The sequence below is a fragment of the Stegostoma tigrinum genome, chromosome 1, assembly GCF_030684315.1.
Source record: "Stegostoma tigrinum isolate sSteTig4 chromosome 1, sSteTig4.hap1, whole genome shotgun sequence".
Lineage (NCBI taxonomy): Eukaryota > Metazoa > Chordata > Chondrichthyes > Orectolobiformes > Stegostomatidae > Stegostoma > Stegostoma tigrinum.
In genome coordinates this window covers 146,907,293-146,929,040 of record NC_081354.1, presented here as the reverse complement: position 1 = coordinate 146,929,040, position 21,748 = coordinate 146,907,293, and the positions used below count along the sequence as shown (strand labels likewise).

Here is a 21,748-nt window from a genome sequence, read left to right as displayed (position 1 = left end):
GGTAATAGAAATAATAGGATGGTCTTAAATTTCCTTTTTTTTTGAACAATTATTTACCAGCCATGAACTGGTCAAGGAGAGAATCCTGCCCTGTCAAGTCATCCTGGTGATATAATTTAAAGGGAACAGCTTAGAGTATCTCCATTGCAAACAGCTGAATAGCAGGAAGATAAAAAATGTGACTGTGGACAGCTGGGAGCCACTCTATAGTGACCACAGGAAACTACACCACAAGCTGTCAATGCAGATTCTTTCCTCCATTTGATATCTCTGGATCTTCAAGCTGTTTTGACTTGAATTTGATTCATTATTTCCTTAAATGGGCAAGCTAGTCTGTGCTGAACTGCATACAGTCAGAGTAATTCCGCATTCCACTGCACTCGGCGAGTGTCAGCACGCACTAGCAATACATTTTGTGTAATTGTAGGCATCCATTAAAATGAATGAATACAAATTCACAAGCTGCAGCACTCCGCTTTCCCACAGTGTGTTCCTTCTGTGTTCTACTGGGAGAGCTGGATCACATAATCATCTTAGTCTTCCAAATGTGCCTACACCAATGATCTATATAAGGTTACAATCATTTGCTTTAATTCATACTCATATGCCCTGAAGACATGGTTATATTTAAGCCAAAAAATGATTAGCCAGTGTATTTACCATGTTCAGTTTTCAGAACTATTCACCTTGTTCTAACAAGCATTGACATAGGACAAAAACATCAATATAAAGGCAGAATTTCAAAAAATACTGACATCCGCATTTTGTTGCAGTCATAACAAAAAAGTCCTAAATTTCATCAAAACTATCAATTGAAAAATGGCAATAAAATCAGTCAACAGAACCCTGACAATCTGAGTGAAGGAACACACAACTTTGAGCACCTTTGCACCATTCTACTCTGTTATAGCGAAGCGAGTGAAGTACAAAATGGGTTACATTTTCATCTTTACTACTTGAGCATGAAACATTGCATGGAGCAGAGCAAAGAAGACTATGACATGGAAGGCCACTTGCCAAAATAGAAGCTGCCGATATTCTTTCTGCTGGAAAAATATCTGTTGAATTCTGTTGGACCTATGCTTATTGTCTTTGTCAGGTTTGTTCTTTTATGTACAAATTCACATGATACTCAATCCCAAGGCTGTAAAGGTATAATTCACCTCCTTTCTATTTCATCATGTCAGCAATGCCTGCAAAACCGAGTCAGATATAATTAAACGTGACATTACTGCTTTAAATTACAAAGTCAAAACACATTCTTAGCAACAACAATTGGTAGTATGCTATATCCATTATAGCAGTAGAATATTGCAGATGCTGAAAATCTGAAATAAACCTGAAGGTGAGAAAAATGTGAAGCAAATCAAGTAGCGAGGGATACATCCAAGGCTTGGCTGGCAGGTCAAATATCCATTAGAATGCTGTAACAGCTATATACAAGGAGAAACAATGCTTCATTGACAATGTTTTTCTTGAAGAAAAGAGATACACAAGATAAAGAGGGAGTCAAGTGTTTTCAGTTTCTGCTATTGATAGATATTGCAAGATATTAGATGGAATTTTTCCACTTGTGTTTAAAAAATGAAATTCACGCAATCATGTCTGCTATGACTTGGAGCGATCATTGTCATGTAATATTTTGTTCTTCGCCTTATTAATAAAGCAATGGGTCTCTTGGGTTAGTTTCTGAGGGAATTACACAGTCACTGTGCTCGCTGCTGTCAGATCTCATCGTCTTTCACAACACTGGCGTCATACAAAAAGCTCAGCAGAACACTGCTTCAGAAACTCTAAGGTTGCAACTGGCCCTCACACTGTGATGCTAGACCTTCAATTTTCAAAACATGACTCAGAGAGACAGAGATAACAAAGTGTGGAGCTGGATGAACACAACAGGCCAAGCAGCATCTTAGGAGCACAAAAGCTGATGTTTTGGGCCTAGACCCTTCATCAGAAAAGGGGGATGGGGAGTGGATTCTGAAATAAGTAGGGAGAGAGGGGGAGGCGGACTGAAGATGGATAGAGGAGAAGATAGGTGGAGAGGAAACGGAGGCAGCGGAAAAACTGCTCAATGTCCAGACGTGACTGGTTTTGCTTCAGGACATGGTCGAGCAGTTTCAAGGCCAAAGCAATTACAAGAGAGTTGCAGTGGGAGAGAGAGCCCCTGAGGTTGATTCAGAGGGAGGAGGGTAACTTCTTCAGATTAGGCATTCCGGAAGAGGCTTCACAATCATGTCTGGACATCGAGCAGTTTTTCCACCGCCTCCGCCTCCTCCCCAGACCTGAAGGCACTGGGGGATGGTGTGGTGGAGAGGAAGGTAGTCCTTTATCGAGCTGACTGCCATTGGAATCTATGTCACCAGCCTAGACCAGCCAAATGCAATGTTCCAGGTGAAGCAGAGTGCCCAGCAGTACAGGGAGAAGGCTGCTGACCTTTTGTATATCTGATACCCCACATTCCCAGGGCACACCCTAAAACTGCCAATGCACATGCTTCTCACCAGCCTTTTAAGCATCAATACTGACACTGGCATGTGCCCCAAAACAGAAGTTTCCGGAAAAACTCAGCGGGTCTGGCAGCATCTGTGAAGAAAAAGAAAATCAGAGTTAATGTTTCGGGTCGGGTGACCCTTCCTCAGAACTGGCACGTGTCCATTTGACTGTCTCCACGGCACCACCATGGCCAGCCAAATCTAGGAGATTCAGTGCCTGCCAGAGATGCACATGGATCCCACAGTCCATTGCCCTAGCTATACGTGTTCATCGTCAATGGGAGGGGAAGTGAAAAAGAAACAAGAAACCTTGTTCTCATTCTAGGTGGGCCATTCCTCTCAGAAAGACAGACTGATGCCAGCAAGTGTCCGGAAGGAACAGGATTGACAAACAGAAAGGACATTCCAGAGACGCCTGATGCCTCCACCTCCTGCTTGCTTACAGAGGAGGGTGAGCCTGCATTCGGGCAATTTAAAGACATCCAGGCCTAAAGACAACATCATATGACTGGACAGGTTTTACACATGAACAGGGCCAGTCACAGAGCAGGCTCCCTCCACTCCAGCTGCAGAAATCAGGCCTGCATGAAGGTGTAGTGGGAGGCAGAGGAAGAAGAAAAGTTACAAGGTTATATGGGTGGCATAGGTGACTTATCATTATAAAAAACCTTTCACTTTTGTGAAAGAATGAGGCACTGTTAGACTAATGTCTGTTGATGGGAAAATACTAGAATCCATTATTAAGGAAAAAAATAGCAGGACATTTTGAAAAGCTTAATACATTGAAACAGAGTCAACTTGGTTTTGCGAAAGGAAAATTGTGTTTGACAAATTCAGTAGAGTTCTTTCAGGATATAATTAACAGATTTGATAAAGGTGAACTGGTAGATATAATATTTGGATTTCCAGAAAGCATTTGATCAAATGCCACACAGAGTGTTATTGCTCAAGATAGAGCTTATTGGATGTATTATATTATCATGGATTGTCGATTAGTTAATCCACAGAAGTGAGTTGGGATTAATGGGCATTTTCAGATTGGAAAGACATAACTAGTGGATGCCACAAAGATCAGTTCTAGGGCCTCAATTATTGATGAACAATATTACTGATTTGGAGTTGGGACAACATAAATACCTAGATATTCTGACAATGCAAAATATGTTGGACTGTACATTGCAAAGAGGACATAAGCAATCTGCAAGGGAATTTGTATACATTGTGTGAGTGGCAAAAACTTGGCAGATGGAGTTTACTGTCAGAAAATGCAAGGTCATGCGCTTTGCTAGGAAGTATCAAAAGGAAAACTCTTAATTAAATGGTGACGGACTCTGAAACTATGCAGCTTGGACAGAACTGGGTATTCTTGTGAATAAAATACAAAAAAGCATGCAGATGCAGCAAGCAAGAGGGCAAGTGAACTTGCTCCTTTATTCCTAGGGGGGAGTTCTTCTTTACACTTACACAGAGTGTTGATGAGGCCGCGGTTTTTAATTCCCATATTTAAGAAAGGACAAACTGACACTGAAAGTGGTTCAAAAGAGATTTGTTAGTCTGAATCCTGGCGTAAAGGAGTTGACTGATTAAGAATGGCTAAACAGGTTAAGCCTTTATGCATGAGAGCTTAGGAGAATGATGGATGATCATGCTGAAAAGTACAAGACTCTGAGGGGGCTTGACAAATGTTGAGAAGATGCTTCCACTAGTAGAGAATCTTAAATAGTTACAGATTAAGGGGACACTCATTTAAAACTGAGATGCAAAGAAATTTCTTCTCTTGGTAGGTATCAAATGTCAGAAATTCTGTATTCCAGAGAGTTGTGGAGGTTAGATCACTCAAGGTATTTTAAGAGGGGATAGAGTTTTGAAATATCTGGAGTTCAGGGTTAAGCGCAAAAGAAGATTTGTGGCCTAGAATTGATTAGCCGCAAACTTAATGAATGGCCGGGCAGGCTTGAGGGGCCAAATGGCCAATTCTTTCTCCTGTATCCAATGTTCTTAAGTTCATTTGCGCTTTTAATGTGTCTGCTCTAGTATCAATTTTAGACCTGGTTCAGTCAAGCCCCATGCGAGACATAAATAGCACCTTCAAACATCCCAAGAATGATACAAGTTATATTGGCCAAGCTCTGTTCATCTTTCACAAGCAAATTATTCCTTGATTGCAAACAGCTCAGATGTCATGGCTGCTGTCCTCAATGCCTTGAACCATGGCATCACACTTTTAATATAGAAATCACTCAGAATAAATGCACTGCACAGAGATTGTATTAGGTCTGGACTTCATACTTACACCCTTGAGAGTGAGTAAATCGCCAGTGATGACACATCTCTGCATGGAAAGTTTCATTATATGTATCAGCTTTTCAATGGAGTGCTCTGTTATTCAAGGCTGAGTGATGTACAATGAATAATTCACATGTTTGGTCCATCTGAGAGCATCGACCTTCGAAAAACTACACCGTACACTTCCTCTCACAGGTTCAACAGTGTCATTAAGGATGTTCAAATGCTTCAGGGCAACAAAGCAATTTATACACACTCCAAAATTTTGAAGACTAACCAAGAAAGGACGGTCAGAAGGAGATTCATCAGGATTTGTTTTAAGATGCTGGCTACTTGAGGGACTTCACAACACAACACTCTGATATGAGAATCTAATATCTTAAGTGCTACCTAACCATAGCCTCATGTGGTACTTTTCCTGAATAGAACACAGAACTTAGAACAGTACAGCACAGTACAGGCCCTTCGGCCCACAATGTTGTGTCAAACTTTTACCCTAAACCTAAGGTCTATCTAACCTCCACCCCTGCCTTATACCATCATCCATATGCCTATCTAATAGCCGCTTAAAGGTCTCTCATGAGGCAAACTCCACTACCCTCTCTGGCAATGCATTCAACGCCCCAAACACTCTCTGAGTAAAGAAGCTACCTCTGATATCTCCTATCTACCTGCACTCACCTTAAAACGATGCCCCCTAGTAATAGCTCCCTCCACCCTATGAATGTATCTCTGGCTGTCTACTCTATTTATACCTCTGATCATTTTGTACACCTCTATCAAATCACCTCTCATCCTTCGTTGTTGTAAAGAGAAAAATGCTAGATTTCTCAACCTTTCCTTGTAAGACCTTCCCTCCATTCATGGCAACATCCTGATAAATCTCCTCTGCACCTTCTCCAACGCTGCCACATCTTTCCTGTAATGAGGCGACCAGAACTGGACCCAATACTCCAAATGTGGCTGAACCAGGCTTTGGTATAGCTGGAGCATAACTTCACGGCTCTTGTACTCAGTCCTCTATTAATGAAAGCTAACACACCATATGCCTTCTTAACAGCTCTATCCATCTGGGTGGCAGCTTTCAGGGAACTGTTGACATGAACCCCAAGATCCCTCTGCTCCTCTACACTGCCTAGAATATTTCTGTTAACCCTGTATTCTGTTTTCAAGTTTGTCCTTACAAAATGAATCACCTCACACTTTTCAGCGTTAAACTCCACCTGCCATTTCTCAGCCCAGCTCTGCCTCCAGTCAATGTCCCTTTGTAACCTAGAACTGCCCTCTGCACTCTCCACAATGAATGGTCAGTAGGAAATTTTATGTGCAGATATTTTAAAGTGGGATTGTCTAAAGATATCAAGCGCATAATCGCAAGGATAATGAGACATTTATGTAGCAACACACAAGGTCAAGAACTGAAAAATTAACAAAATCCCCATGCCCTTTGTACATAGAAGGGGCTTTTAAATATCACCAACAAAATGTTAAGCAATTAAACAAAGTCCAAATCAATTTATTTGTCTTGGAAACAAGTTTTAATTAACTTATACCAGCCCTCCCCCCCAGGCTTAATGATACATTGCTCTGTAATGCTTTCTTGGATGGTCCTTCTGACCAGTGTCCTCATTTTCATTTTCATCCTCAAAAAGTTGCTGTTGCTCCACTATTTCTTTTGCTTTTCATACATCACATGGTTTTCGCTCCTATTGCGAAGAGCAGAGCATGCCTCGCAATGCAGTTCCACTTTCTGGTTTATACCATAAAGCTAAGTATTGAGACTTCACTTTAAAGAGGCCTATGATCTTTTCACAAGGGCCCTGGTAAAAGTGTGAGGCACAGAAAAGTATCTTCATTCTGTGTCAGTTTAAGGTTTCTATAAACACATCATGACCATGTTTAGAGGGGGTAGCCCTTATCTCTCAACCATTATCTTGTATGACGTGAGGCAAGAGTTTGTGAGATCTCTAGAATTTAAGAGTCATAGCAGCTCCCAGAATATCTGGTGCAGACTTCAAGAATTTGAAATCAATGGGCACATAGGCAAGGCAATGGCCTGGTGGTATTATCACTGGACTGTTAAACCAGAGACCCAGGTAATGTTCTGGGGACCTGGGTTCAAATTCCATCATAGCAGATGGTGGAATTTGAATTTAATAAATATCTGGAATTAAGAGTCTAATTATGACCATGAATCCATTACCAATTGTCAGTGGAAAAAAAAATCTGGTTCATTAATGCCCTTTTAGGGAAGGAAACTGCCATCCTTACACCACTTGGCCTGGCCTACATGTGACTCGAGACCCACAGCAATGTGGTTGACTCCTAACTACCCTCTGGGCAATTGGGAATGGACAATAAATGCTGCCTAGCCAGCAATGGCCTCATACCCTGAATCAATAAAGGCAAAAATAACATAGAATTTGATTACCGGCAGAGCAGAAGCCTATTCTGTTCATGAACAGAACTGCAACTTGAGTGCAGTGGATAGTACCCTGAACTTGGGGACAGACACTGATGATCGTGAATCTCACGCCAAGCTGCTTGACTCTCTTTGTCAATCAAGAAGGACATGAAGTACCTTGATATGATGAAAACACTATCAGTAACATGCTGGATGCTTTCATAGGGCAAAGACTGTGGGATTACATACAGCTCTCCTGTTACACTTTGAATTGCGCTGCTGGTTTAAAAATTCAGGGCATCTATGACCTTGACAGCTCTGAGATGGGGGCTCACCACCCAACCCTTTTGAGTGCAAATCTTCATCTGGCAAATAGCACAGTTCAGGGGTAACAGCCTGGGGCATCCTTAATAAATCCCTGCACTGTTTCTCAGACACCTGAAGAAAATGTAAACAAGGCCTGTAGTTCTGGTGTATCATTATTCTCCTATACCCCCCAGCGGATCCTCACTTGTTGCTTTTCCCTCTGGAGCTGCTGGATGTTGTTATTTTTCCTGAGCTTGGTGGCAAAAGTAGAAATTGTTGTCTCATTCTACATTGCTGTAGGAGTAGCGCCGAAGCCACAATGACCCCAGCAATGGTGTTGATCGTGATAAAATTCCAATCCATCTGTTGGGATCAGGTGGTCTATCAGCCATTCTTGTTCCTTGGTAAATCTTGGAAGTTGATGGATTGGAGTCAGCTTCCCTGTAACGTGGAATTCACCTACACTCAATCCCTTGTGCTCACCCATGTAAAAATGATAACCTTTTCTTTTCATGTTGTAGTGGTGCAATTTTTAACCCAATGAAATTTGGCTGTATTTTTGTTTGCATGCATAGAAATGATTGGAAAAAGAATTCCAAGGCATGATTCTCCTAATAATAACACACTACGCAAACAGTGTTAATTTATTGAAGACCATCATCCATAGGAACAGAATGAGACATGTGGCCCATCAGATCTACTCCACCATTCAATCATATCTGATACATTTTTCAGCCACAAGGATTGGGAACATTTTAGAATTCAGAAAAAGAGGACCAAATGTTTTAACTGAGGATCAGAAAATAGAGAATGAGAATAAAATTGCAGGGAACACAGACAATAACTGCAAAATTTTCTATAAATATGTGAAAGGAGAAAAGGTTAATAAAGACAAATGTACATCCCTTACAGCAGAAACCAGGGTAATTATAGTACAGATCAAAGAAATGACATAAGAATTAAATACGTGTTTCACAATGGAGGCCGCAAATGAACTCCCAGAAATGTGTGGAAACCTGAAATCTCGTGAGAGGGCAGAGTTGAAGGAAACAGTGTTAGTAAGAAAGTGGTGCTGGGCAAATTAACAAGTTTAAAGAGTGACAAATTATCAGGGCCCAAATAGTCTACACCACAGACTACTAAAGGAGGATGCTGGATACATCACTGGTCATCTTCCAAACATCTATAAACTCTGGAGCAATTCCTACAGGTTGGAGGCTGTCAATCGTAACCCCACCATTTAAAAAAGAAGGAAAAAAGGAACAGAATTACAGACCATATTTCCGAAGAAGGGTCCCGACACAAAACGTCAACTTTCCTGCTCCTCTGATGCTGTCTGGCCTGCTGTGTTCATCCAGCTCCATACTTTATTATCTCTGACTCCAGCATCTACAGTTCTTGTTATCTTAGAGATAGTTGGAACTGCCGATGCTGGAGAATCTGAGATAACAAGGTGTGGAGCTGGATGAACACCGCAGGCCAAGCATCAGAGGAGCAGGAAGGCTGACGTTCCAGGTTAAGACCCTTCTTCAGAAATGGGGGAGGAAAAGGGCATTCTGAAATAAATAGGGAGAGAGGGAGAGGTGGATAGAAGATGGATAAAAGGAGAAGATAGGTGGAGAGGGGATAGACAAGTCAAGGAGGTGGCGATGGAGCCAGTAAAGGTGAGTGTAAGTGGGGAGTTAGGGAAGAGATAGGTCAGTCCAGGGAGGATGAACAGGTCAAGGAGGCAGGATGAGGCTTGTAGGTAGGAGTTGGGATGGGGTTTGAGGTGAGAGGAGTGGGTAGGTGGGAGGAAGGACAGATTAGAGAGGCAGGGATGAGCTGGGCTGATTTTGGGATGTGGTCGTGGGAGGAGAGATTTTGAAGCTGGTGAAGTCCACATTGATACCTTTGGGCAGCAGGGTTCCCAAGCGAAATATGAGATGCTGTTCCTGCAACCTTCACATGGCATCGTTGTGCATTGCAGGAGGCCCAGGATGGACATGTCATCCAAAGAGTGGGAGTAGGAGTTGAAGTGGTTGCGACTGGGGGTGCAGTCATTTGTCGCGAACTGAGCATAGGTGCTCCACAAAGCGATCCCCAAGTGTCCGATTGGTTTCCCCGATGTACAGGAGGCCACATCGGGAACAGCGGATATAGTACGCCACATTAGCAGATGTGCAGGTGAGCATCTGTTTGATGTGGAAGGTCTTCTTGGGGCCTGGGATGGGAGTGAGGGGGAAGGTGTAGGTGCAGGTGTAGCACTTCCTGCGGTTGCAGGGAAAAGTGCAAGTGTTAGTGGGGTTGGTGGGGAGAGTGGAGCAGATGAGGGAGTCATGTATCGAGTACTCTCTCTGGAAAGCAGATAAGGGTGGGGAGGGAAAAATGCCTTTGGTAGTGGGGTCAGATTGCAGATGCTGTCTGCGATCAGATTGCAATCAGAAACAGATTGCTATCTTAGTTGCCTTAACATCAGCAGTGGAGAAAAGTAGTGTTGGAACCTATTATAAATTACGTGACAATAGAACATTTGGATAGCATCATGAAATTTGACAAAGCCAGCATGGATTTATGAAGGCAAGCCATTCTTAACAAATGCCCTAGAGTTATTGGAGGATGTAACTAGTAGAAACAATTAGGGAAGCAGTGGATGTAGTGTATTTGGATTTTCAGAAGGCTTTTGATAAGGTCCCTCATAAGAGTTTAGAGAACAAAATTATAGGGGGTAATGTGTTGGCATGGTTTTAGAATTGGTTGACTGCTGGAATCAGAGAATGGGAATAACTTTATTTCTAAGGAACAGGCAGTGACACAAGGATTTGTGTAAGCCCAAGCTATTCACAACATCTATAAATGACCTGGAAGAGAGAAACAATTGCAATATATCTAACTTTGCTGATAACACAAAACTGGGGGAGATTTTGAGATAACATAGCGTGGAGCTGAAGGAACTCAGCAGGCCAGACAGCCTCAGAGTAGCAGGAAAGCTGACGTTTCAGGTCAAGAGCCTTCTTCAGAAAGGGTCTCAACCTGAAATGTCAGCTTTCCTGCTCCTCTGATGCTGCCTGGCCTGCTGTGTTCCTCCAGCTCCACACTGTGTTATGTCACACTCCAGCATTGGCAGTTCTTACTAGCTCTGAGGGAGACTTCCGGTTGTCAGAAAGATTCACGGAGGTTTCAAAGTAACAAAGGCAAATTGAGTGAGTGGGCAAACATGTGGTAGATGCAGTACAACATGGATAAATGTGAAGTTATATACTTGGGGTGTGAAAAACCGAAGGGAAGAATATTATTTAAATTGTAAGTGTGGATATAGAAAGGGACTTGGCTGTTCTTGCACATCAGTCAATGAGGCAGGAACAAATGCAATCAGGAAGGCAAATGGTATTTCAGCCTTTATTTTTAAAAGATTTGAGTTCAGAAGTAGAGATGTCTTATTATAGTTATACAGTGCCTTGGTGAGGCCACACCTAGAGGTTTGCATGTTGTTTTGATCTCCCTACCCAAGAGAGGAAGTACATTGCGATTGAGGGAGTGCAGTAGAGGTTCATTAGGCTGATACCAGGGATGGCAGGACCATGCTGTGAGGAATGATTGATTTGACTGGTATTCAATAAAGTTTAGAAGAATGACAGGCGATCTGTTTAAAATGTAGGGCTGGATACACAAGATGAGAGGAGGATATTTTCCCTGGTTGGGTGCCCAGAGGCAAGGGACACATTTGCAGGATTTAGGGTACACAGCTTAGGAGTGAGATGAGGAAAATGTTCTTCACTAAAATGATTGTAAACCTGCAGCATTCTCTTCCACAGAACGTTTTGGAGGTTAAATCACTGAAGACGTTAAAAAAAAGCTTAGATTTTAAACGCTTCAGCATAATGAGCATGTGGGAATATGGCATTGAGACATAGGAACAGCCTTGATCATATTGATTGGCAGAGCTACTCAAAGGGCTGAATGACCTACTCTTGCTCCTAACTTACATGTTTCTCTGTGTTTCGTTGTACCTCTGCAAGGGAATAGTATGATCAAACTTATCAAAGGCTGCAGGAAAATAGAACAATTGTGCACTATTGCCACAGTCATGGTGATTGTCACCTATGATAAAAAAAATTTTGAAAATTATCAGCAGTTCCAGCATCGTCTGTGTTGAGAAAAAGAGTTAAACATAAAAGATCTGTGAGCTTCACAGGCCTGCAAGGTTGGCCTGGATTTTTTCCTAACATACAAGCACTGTTGAAATTCTGAGTTGGCCCCACATCCAGAATTCCTGCCCCTACTCCCAGGCTCCTGATTTCAAAATTTTACCCCCATTTATATCTGGTCAGCTGTGTTGTCGAGATCAACTTGTCATAGTCTTCCATAATTTTCAAGGATTTAGGCCAGAAGTTAAAGTCCGTGTATTTCACAGTCTCTTAATAGTGTCTGTATAAGGGAACTTTTTGCAAGATAAGTTTAAAAGTTTCTCTTCAGAGCTCCCTTAATGCTAGCCTGTGCCCTTACCCAGCTGCCATGACCCCTCCTTTACCTCCATGCTAGTACATGTTCCTCATTCCCTGTTTCATTATGTAATCTTGACGGAGAATCCAGAAATCTATCAGTCTCTTGAAACAACTAAGCCTCAGGAAAACATTGATTGAATGACAGCTCTAGCACTGTAATCTCCTCTGTTAATTCTGCAATATTTATTAGCACAAGAAAGAGATTTCAATTACCTGCAGATTCTGCTATTTATATTTTAAGATCTAAATAATCGACACTTCTAATAGCCTGTAGTTTTCTTTTAAAGAAAGTGGATAGTAAAGTATATAAGCCTTTTGTAACTTTTTTTACACATCCCGCTATCACTCTAGGATAAATGCCTTCTTTGCACTATATTGTGGGAAAATAGGTCTGGGTGTTCCATAGATTGTCATAGATTAATGAAGGGCAATGAGTACAGGTTGGGGCCTTGCTGGGTATGTTACACTGGAGGAGTCATAGTGGATAGCTGATTATCTTAGCCTGGAATGGTGTCCATGAGGGACCATGAGAGGTCGGCTGGAGGGGAGTCAGATGGCATCAAAGGGGCATTGAGAATATATGAAGGATGAGTTGGCGTGAGGGATTAGCATTAAAGGGCCTTACATTATAGTCATGTCAAAGTCCTACAACGCTGAGGCTATCCTTTGAAATAGACTGCCTTGGCAGTAAGCAGCATGACTGCCTTGGCAATAGGTGGCTTGATTTCAGCCTGGGCATACCACCCAGTTCACCCCCCTCACCTCGCAGCATGCCTCTAATGTCCACCCTCCCTCCTACCCAACCTGGCAATGAAGATCATGCCTCCAAACCCTCTATCTCTTGAGGTGAGTCAGCTAAGCCCACAATTTTGCTGACTCCCGCGACCGGAATGTAAAACCAGCCTGCCAAATCTGTAAATAAAAACCAAAAGGACTGCGGATGCTGTAAATCAGGAACAAAAGCAAAAGTTGCTGGAAAAGCTCAGCAGGTCTGGCAGCATCTGTGAAGAAAAAAATCAAGAGTTAATATTTCGGATCCGGTGACCCTTCCTCAGAACAGTTCTGAGGAAGGGTCACCCAACCCGAAATGTTAACTCTTTTTTTTCCCTTCACAGATGCTGCCAGACCGGCTGAGCTTTTCCAGCATCTTTATTTTTGTCCCTGTGCAATCTGTAACTATATTAATTTTTCCATAGCTAATGATCAGACCCAAGGAGCATTTCCAACTTTTTTCTCTTTGTCTTTCAGATTTACCTTATTTTGAACTCGTGTGACACTGAAGATGATTTGTTGATTAGGAGCAGAAATCTAATTTGAACCAAAGATTCACTTATAGAATTACGGAAAGGAGTGGTAGAAAATTTGGAAGGTGACAATGCTTTCAAGTATAGGAAAGGGAGGCTAGAACAGGGTAATGGGTTGTGAGGGATAGAGGTTAAGAGGTGTGAGACATCAGTTTTAAAAGGGAGAGGGATAGTACCTAATGATAACATATAAGAGGCCTCTTTCAGATGTGGCAAACTTGCATATTTTCAATCTGTTCTGTCTTTAATTTAAATTTTCATTTATGTTATTTACTTCTAGACTAAAATGTGACAGTGCAAAAATTGCAGACCAGCATTGAAATTTCTTTAATTTCTGTACTTTAATACGTTAGATAATTAACGAAACTACATCATTCTAAGATTGCTATCTTTACTTTGACTCTTGCATTCCATACATACAGAAGTAACATGAATGGACTGTGAATGAACAGTCTGCCTTGTGCAGTGAAACATCCTGGTTCCAGTAGCAGCAACGTTCCTCTGTTGCACCTTCCCCACCCCCTCGCCTCACTTCTTAAAGACTGGCTTAGCTTCATTCCTCAGAGCTAGAACTGCAGCCACAGCGCTGATCTTTGAGAGACAAAAAGTGGCTCACCTCTGACCTGGCAGGGAACGATTTCATACAAGCTGTCAGCATGATTGATTGATTTAAGGTGAGATCAAAGCAGGCAGATTCCAGAAAGCTTGTCGATAGCCTGTCATGAAAAAAAATATACACTGGATGACAAGGTCCATAATCACTGGAAACTATTGATTACACACGAAAGGAAAGAGTGTTGTGGATAACAAAGTAAAGTTTGGTTTGCCTTGTATTTATTAGCCTTTGCCTATAATAAACCTCTTCTTCATTGAGTCCACACACTTCGAACTAGCTATGCAGTACACCTAGGTATTTATTAGATACAGATTAAATGGCATTGATTCAGCTCCTCATTAAATGTGGTACCTCAGGGCTTCAGGGCACATGGCCTTGAGAGCTTGGCTAATCCACTGAGGTTTTAAGTAGCTTGCTGCTCTCAATCAATAAATAGGGCAGTTTGTGTTCACTCAATATAAAGGAACCATCAAACTAAAAGAGTGTATCTAATGGATATAGTTTAAGCCCATTCATAAAAGTAATTTGTTTTAAGGTGTGGACATTATGACCAAAGGTTAGCAGGTTTTTGACTGGATTATAAATTTCTCATGCATATTTTCTATTGCATTGTTAATGGTATACAACTTTTGAATCAAGCTGAAATGTTAACGTCCATATGCAATTAAGCCAATTTTGGCTGCTGCTGCTGCCGGGTGGAAATAGAATGGCTGCTGACAGAAAATGGTGTCTTCAGGTGACCTGAAGAAGGAGCGGTGCTCCAAAAGCTTGTGACTTTAAATAAAGCTGTCAGACTATAACCTGGTGTTGTGTGACTTTTGACAGTGTTCAGGCAGGATGGGAAGAGACGTGTCTGTTTCAGAGGGAGGGCCTAAACCAACCTTAGACCTCCTGGCTGGATTTGAAAAGAAACCCAGACAAATTTCTTTTCAACTACTACTTACAAACGGTGACAAAATCTCTGGGACGCAAAGAAGACAAACAGAATATCCAGCGATTTATTAATATGACAACTTCAATAATATATGATTTAAGGACAAGCTGCTGGTCTAACCTGGTCTTTGTTACAGTGTAAACGACCAGATGATGCAATTTTTCATTTACATCCTTCTTGAAGGATTTTTTTTACATTTGAACTCAACATTCCAGCTGTAGTTTTCTCAGTTTTATAACTTTCTATTGCATAGTAATGCCGATAAGAACACCAAGAGAGACCCCTGCTGACCAACATAGTTACATCAAACACAGCAACTATATCAGTAATAATGGTATGATTTCAGTCAATTTTGGAGATTAAAGCACAGTCAGTTAATGGTAATTTTGTTTGATGGCTAGTTAATCTAACTTAAAATTAGCAGTAATGATAGGAAAGAGGAACAGCTATTGTTTCACAAAAAGTGGAGGATCTTTTCAAAGACTATTTAGTATTGTCATTTAAAGCTATTGGCCTAGATCTTCTGACAGCAGCAATTATCATCAGATTTATGACTCAATGCTATTGTGTATTTGTCTTGAGATGTTCTGAGCCCGCTTTCTCAGCAGTGAGTAGGTTTGGTAAGGTGAGTTTGTGGTTCGGGAGGTCAGAACATGAGGGTGGTTGGTGATCGAGGGATTGGGCGGTTAGGTTGGGAAGACAATCAGGAGGTAGTTAGGTGGTCAGAAAGGTAGTCAGGTCAGGTAGGAGGGGAGGTGCAGTAGTTGTGAGGTTGAGGGTACGATTTGGTGGTCAGGGAGGCAGTTCGGAGGATCAAACAATGGTGTACAGGGAGAGTGCAGGGAAGTGGAGTTGAAATGCCCATCAGCCATGATTTAAATGGCGGAGTGGACTTGATGGGCTGAATGGCCTTACTTCAACTCCTATGTCTTATGGTCTTATGGTGTAGTGGTAACATACTGGACTAATTACCCAGAGACTCAGGCTAATGCTCTGCAAACTTGGGTACAAATTCCACCACTTTAGGTGGTGAAATTTGAAGTGAATTAATAAACATAGAACTAAAAGTTAGACTAATGGTAATCATTAAGTCATTTTTGCTTAGCATAAAAAAAGTCTGATTGAGTCCTTAAAGGAAGATGAGCTTCCATTATTATATGACCTTGTCCTCATATGACTCTAGATCCTCAGCAATGTGGTTGAAATTCAGATGAGCTTTCAAATGGATTAGCAAGCCACTTAGTGATGTCAAAACAGTACTCATTACACAGGCTGTACAAAATCTAAAGGAGAAAATGAAACCCAACAGAAAACCATGCATTGTCCTAAGCACTGGAAACAATGATGCACCTAACCCTGTTGGTCATGCAAAATACTTCTGAATTACGCCATGGGCTTATTTGGTAGATTATGATGGCTGCCACATGCACTAGTCAAGCAATAGCCTAACATAATTATGCTCACACAGTCATACTTTAGAGACAAAGTCTCAGACACCATCATCACTTCCCTAGGTATGTCACACTAGAAGGAAAATCACCCACCAGATACCACGCCATAGTGATATACTGTTGGAAAGGAGTTACCTTGGGATTGCACAATGTTGACACTGGACAGCATAAAGACTCAGGGACAAGGGAGCCTCTGCTGATTGCAACCTACTACTTGAGTTATAAGGAGAGATTGGATAGGCTGGGACTTTTCCCACTGGAGAGTAGGAGGTTTAAGGGTGACCTTATAGAGGTTTATAAAATCATAAGGGGCATAGATAAGATGAACAGCAAAGACCTTTCTCTATAGTGAGGGAGTTCAAAAGAAGGGAGCATACTTTTAAGATGGAAAGATTTAACAGGGACCTGAGGGACAACTCTTTCACACAAACGATGGTTCGTATGTGGAATGAACTGTCAGAGGAAGTGGTAGAAGCAGGAATGGACACAAAATTTAAGGGACATTTGGATAGGCGCTTGAATAGGAAAGGTTTGATGGGATATGGGGAAAATGCAGGCAGTTGGGGTAAGTTTAGTTTGGGAAGCTTGGTTGGCATGGACGAGTTGGACCGAAGGGTCTGTTTTCGTGATGTTTGACTCTATGACCTCGGCTCTTCAACCAGCACTCATCCACAACTTATGAGGCCTCCTCCTCATCAAAATAACTGTCACAGATGCATCTGTGCATGACAGTGTTGGCAGGAGTGACCACTGCACAGTCATTGTGGAGAAGAAATCCCATTTTCACTTTGGGGATACCTTCCCTCATGGTACGTGGCACCTGTGATGGTAAATAGAATAGATTCTGAATATTTCTAGTCTGGACATTCAGAAGATGCTGTGTGCCTTCAACAGCAGCAGAATTGTATTCATACATAATCTGCAACCTCATTGCTCAGCTTATTCTGAACTTAGCCATGACTATCAAGCCAGGGAATCAGCCAAGAATGTTTTTGAAGGAGTTAACATTCAGATATATTAGCTTCACCATTCAGCTGATGTGACACACTGTTCAGGAGTGTAGATAAGAAGTTCGACTCTAGCTTTTGGAAATAACCAATGTAAATGCACCAGCTCGCTGAGGTCCTGATAATTATGCCCAACCAAATATAGTTTATGTTTATTATTTCAATGTAATAATCCAGTCTGTTATCTGAGAATACTCTTTCTTCTCTAGATGCTCTATGGCAGTGTATCTTCTCCAATTTACTCACTGGACAGAATAAAAACAATAGACAATAGACAATAGGTGCTGGAGTAGGCCATTTGGCCCTTCGAGCCAGCACCACCATTCATTATGATCATGGCTGATCATCCACAATCAGTATCCTGTTCCTGCCTTATCCCCATAACCGTTGATTCCACTATCTTTAAGATCTCTGTTTATCTCTTTCTTGAAAGCATCCAGAGAGTTGGCCTCCACTGCCTTCTGGGGCAGAGCATTCCATATATCCACCACTCTCTGGGTGAAGAAGTTTTTCCTCAACTCTGTTCTAAATGGCCTACCCTTTATTTTTAAACTGTGTCCTCTGGTCCTGGACTCACGCATCAGCGGAAACATGCTTCCTGCCTCCACAGTGTCCAATCCCTTAATAATCTTATACGTCTCAATCAGATGCCCTCTCATCCTTCTAAACTCAAGAGTATACAAGCCCAGTCGCTCCAATCTTTCAACATATGATAGTCCCGCCATTCCGGGAATTGACCTTGTGAACCTACGCTGCACTCCCTCAATAGCAAAAATGTCCTTCCTCAAATTTGGAGACCAAAACTGCACACAATACTCCAGGTGCGGTCTAACCAGGGCCCTGTACAGCTGCAGAAGGACCTCTTTGCTCCTATACTCAATTCCTCTTGTGATGAAGGCCAGCATGCTATTAGCTTTCTTCACTGCCTGCTGTACCCGCATGCTTGCTTTCATTGACTGATGTACAAGAACACCTAGATCTTGTTGTGCTTCCCCTTTACCTAACTTGACTCCATTGAGATAGTAATCTGCCTTCCTGTTCTTGCCACCAAAGTGTATAACCACACATTTATCCACATTAAACTGCATCTGCCATGCATCCGTCCACTCACCTAGCCTGTCCAAGTCACCCTGTATTCTAATAACATCCTCCTCACATTTCACTCTGCCACCCAACTTTGTGTCATCAGCAAATTTGCTAATATTACTTCTAATGCCTTCGTCTATATCATTAATATATATTGTAAACAGCTGCGGTCCCAGCACCGAACCTTGTGGTACCCCACTGGTCACTGCCTGCCATTCCGAAAGGGACCCGTTTATCACTACTCTTTGCTTCCTGTCAGCCAGCCAATTTTCAATCCAACTCAGTATTTTGCCCCCAATACCATGTGCCCTAATTTTGTTCGCCAATCTCCTATGCGGGACTTTATCACAGGCGTTCTGAAAGTCCAGGTACACTACATCCACTGGTTCTCCCTTATCCATCTTCATAGATACATCCTCAAAAAATTCCAGAAGATTAGTCAAGCACGATTTCCCCTTTGTAAATCCATGCTGACTCTGACCTATTCTGTTACTGCTATCCAAATGAGTCGTAATTTCATCTTTTATAATTGACTCCAGCATCTTTCCCACCACTGACGTCAGGCTAACTGGGCTATAATTTCCTGTTTTCTCTCTCCCTCCTTTCTTGAAAAGTGGGACAACATTTGCCACCCTCCAATCTGCAGGAACTGATCCTGAATCTATAGAACCTTGGAAAATAATTACCAACGCATCCACAATTTCTAGAGCCACCTCCTTAAGTACCCTGGGATGCAAACCATCAGGTCCCGGGGACTTATCAGCCTTCAGACCTAACAATCTATCCAACACCATTTCCTGCCTAATATAAATACCCTTCAGTTCGTCCATTACCCTCGGTCCTTCAGCCACTACTGCATCTGGGAGATTGCTTGTGTCTTCCCTCGTGATGACAGATCCAAAGTATCTATTCAACTCTTCTGCCATCTCCTTGTTCCCCATAATAAATTCACCCATTTCTGTCTTCAAGGGCCCAATTTTAGACATAACCATTTTTTTTCTTTTCACATACCTAAAAAAGCTTTTACTATCCTCCTTTATATTTTTGGCCAGTTTTCCTTCATAGCTCACTTTTTCTCCAGTATTGCCTTTTTAGTTATCCGCTGTTGCTCTTTAAAAGCTCCCAGTTCTCCGGCTTCCCGCTCATCTTTGCTATGTTATACTTCTCTTGTATCTTTATACAGTCCTTAACTTCCCTCGTCAGCCACGGCTGCCCCTGCCTCCCCTTAGGATCTTTCTTCCTCTTTGGTATGAACTGATCCTGCACCTTCTGCATTATATCCAGAAATACCTGCCATTGTTGTTCCACTGCCATCCCTGCGAGGGTATTGTACCACTGAACTTTGGCCAGCTCCTCCCTCATAGCTCCATAGTTCCCTTTGTTCAACTGCAATACTGACACTTCCGATTCTCCCTTCTCCCTCTCAAACTGCAGATTAAAACTTAACATATTATGGTCACTACCTCCTAATGGCTCCTTTACTTTGAGATCCCTGATCAAATCTGGTTCGTTGCACAACACCAGATCCAGAATTGCCTCCTCCCTGTTAGGCTCCAGTACAAGCGGTTCTAAGAATCCATCTCGGAGGCACTCCACGAACTCCCTTTCTTGGGGTCCAGTACCATCCTGATTCTCCCAGTCTACCGCATGTTGAAATCTCCCATAACAACTGCAGTGATACCTTTGTGACAGGCCAATTTCAACTCTTGATTCAACCTGCACCCTACCTCCTGACTACTGTTCAGGGGCCTGTCGATAACTCCCATTAGGGTCTTTCTACCCTTAGAATTTCTCAGTTCTATCCATACTGACTCTACATCTCCTGACTCTATGACCCCCCTCGCAAGGGACCGAATATCATTCCTCACCAACAGGGCTACCCCACCCCTTCTGCCCACCAGTCTGTCCGTATAACCTTGAATATTCATTTCCCAGGCCCTGTCCACTTGAAGCCACGTCTCAGTTGTCCCCACAACATCATACTTGCCAACTTCCAACTGAGCCTCAAGCTCATCCACCTTATTTCTTATACTTCGTGCATTCACATATAATATTTTTAATTTGTTTCTCCCCTCACCCTTCCTATCAATCCCTATTTCACTTGGCCGTACTGTACGATCCCTTCTTGACTTTTCTGCTCTGTTGATTCTGTTGTCCTTCTTAACCTCTCTTATTCTCACTTTCCCTTTAACTTCATTCTTAAATTTCCAGTTTGCCCCCCACCCCCCATTACTTAGTTTAAACACACCTGTGTTGCAGTGGCAAACCTGCCTGCCAGAAAGCTGGTCCCCCGATTATTAAGATGCAAACCGTCCCTCCTGCACAATTTATTCTTCCCCCAAAACATACCCCAGTGATCCAAGAATTTAAATCCTTGCTTCTGGCACCAGTCCCTCAGCCACACGTTCAAGTCCATGATCTCTCTGTTCCTGCCCTCTCCAGCCCGAGAAACTGGAAGCAAACCAGAGATAACCACCCTGGAAGTCCTGCTTTTCAGCCTTCTTCCGAGCACTGGTGGCAACAAACTGCCTCAAATGACTCTTACCAAGTAACACACAATGGTAAAGATAGCAGATTGCACAAAAGGCCAATGGTGTTCATTTAGGAAAATATAATGTGCTTGCAGTAATGCAGATGTGACAGACACAAGGAGAAAATAATTGAGATGAAAAGAAAAAGCTGAAACAATTGATTTCATCCCTTTAAGAGCCATATTACTGAAAAATACTTACTGATAGAGGGAAAGCCAGCAGCAGCAGCAGAGAAATTATGCATAGATGATTAACAGAGGCCAGCTTTCTCAAACAGAAAACTTAACTTACCATATTTCTAAGTCTGAAGAGAGTGTGATCTGAGAAAAGTGTAAAACCAGACTACTTCCATGTGATGTGAGGCACAAGGGGAAATGGGATTGTGGTAAATATAATATATTTATTTATATGATTGTATGATTTAACAATGGTGAACAAAATAACAATGCATTCATTGCATCAGCTGAGGACTCGAGAATTCCTACAGTGTGGAAACAGGCCCTTCACCCCAACAAGTCCACACTAACCCACAGAGCATCCCACCCAGACCCATTCCCCAATAAAACCACCTAATCTACACACCCCTGAACACTATGGGCAATTTAGCACGGCCAATCCACCTAGCCTGCACACCTTTTGACTGTGGGAGGAAACCAGAGCACCCAGAGGAAACCCACGCAGACATGGGGAGAACGTGCAAACTCCACACAGGCAGTCGCCCGAGGGTGGAATCAAACTCGGATCCCTGACGTTGTGAGGCAGCAGTGCTAACCACTGAGCCACTGTGTTGCTCTCATTCTACTGGTGTTGTACGCAGTCTGAGTTGAGACAAGGAGTGCTACTG

General features: G+C 42.3%; 1 long non-coding RNA gene across 2 annotated transcripts in view; it reads right to left on the bottom strand.

The window, feature by feature from the left end:
- LOC132210576 (uncharacterized) overlaps positions 1–21,748 on the bottom strand; it is a 114,208-nt gene that overhangs the window by 65,621 nt on the left and 26,839 nt on the right. For both annotated transcript variants that reach the window (XR_009446721.1, XR_009446720.1), the window contains exon 2: positions 13,896–13,995. This is a non-coding gene — a long non-coding RNA (uncharacterized LOC132210576). The remainder of the gene's footprint in view (positions 1–13,895; positions 13,996–21,748) is intronic.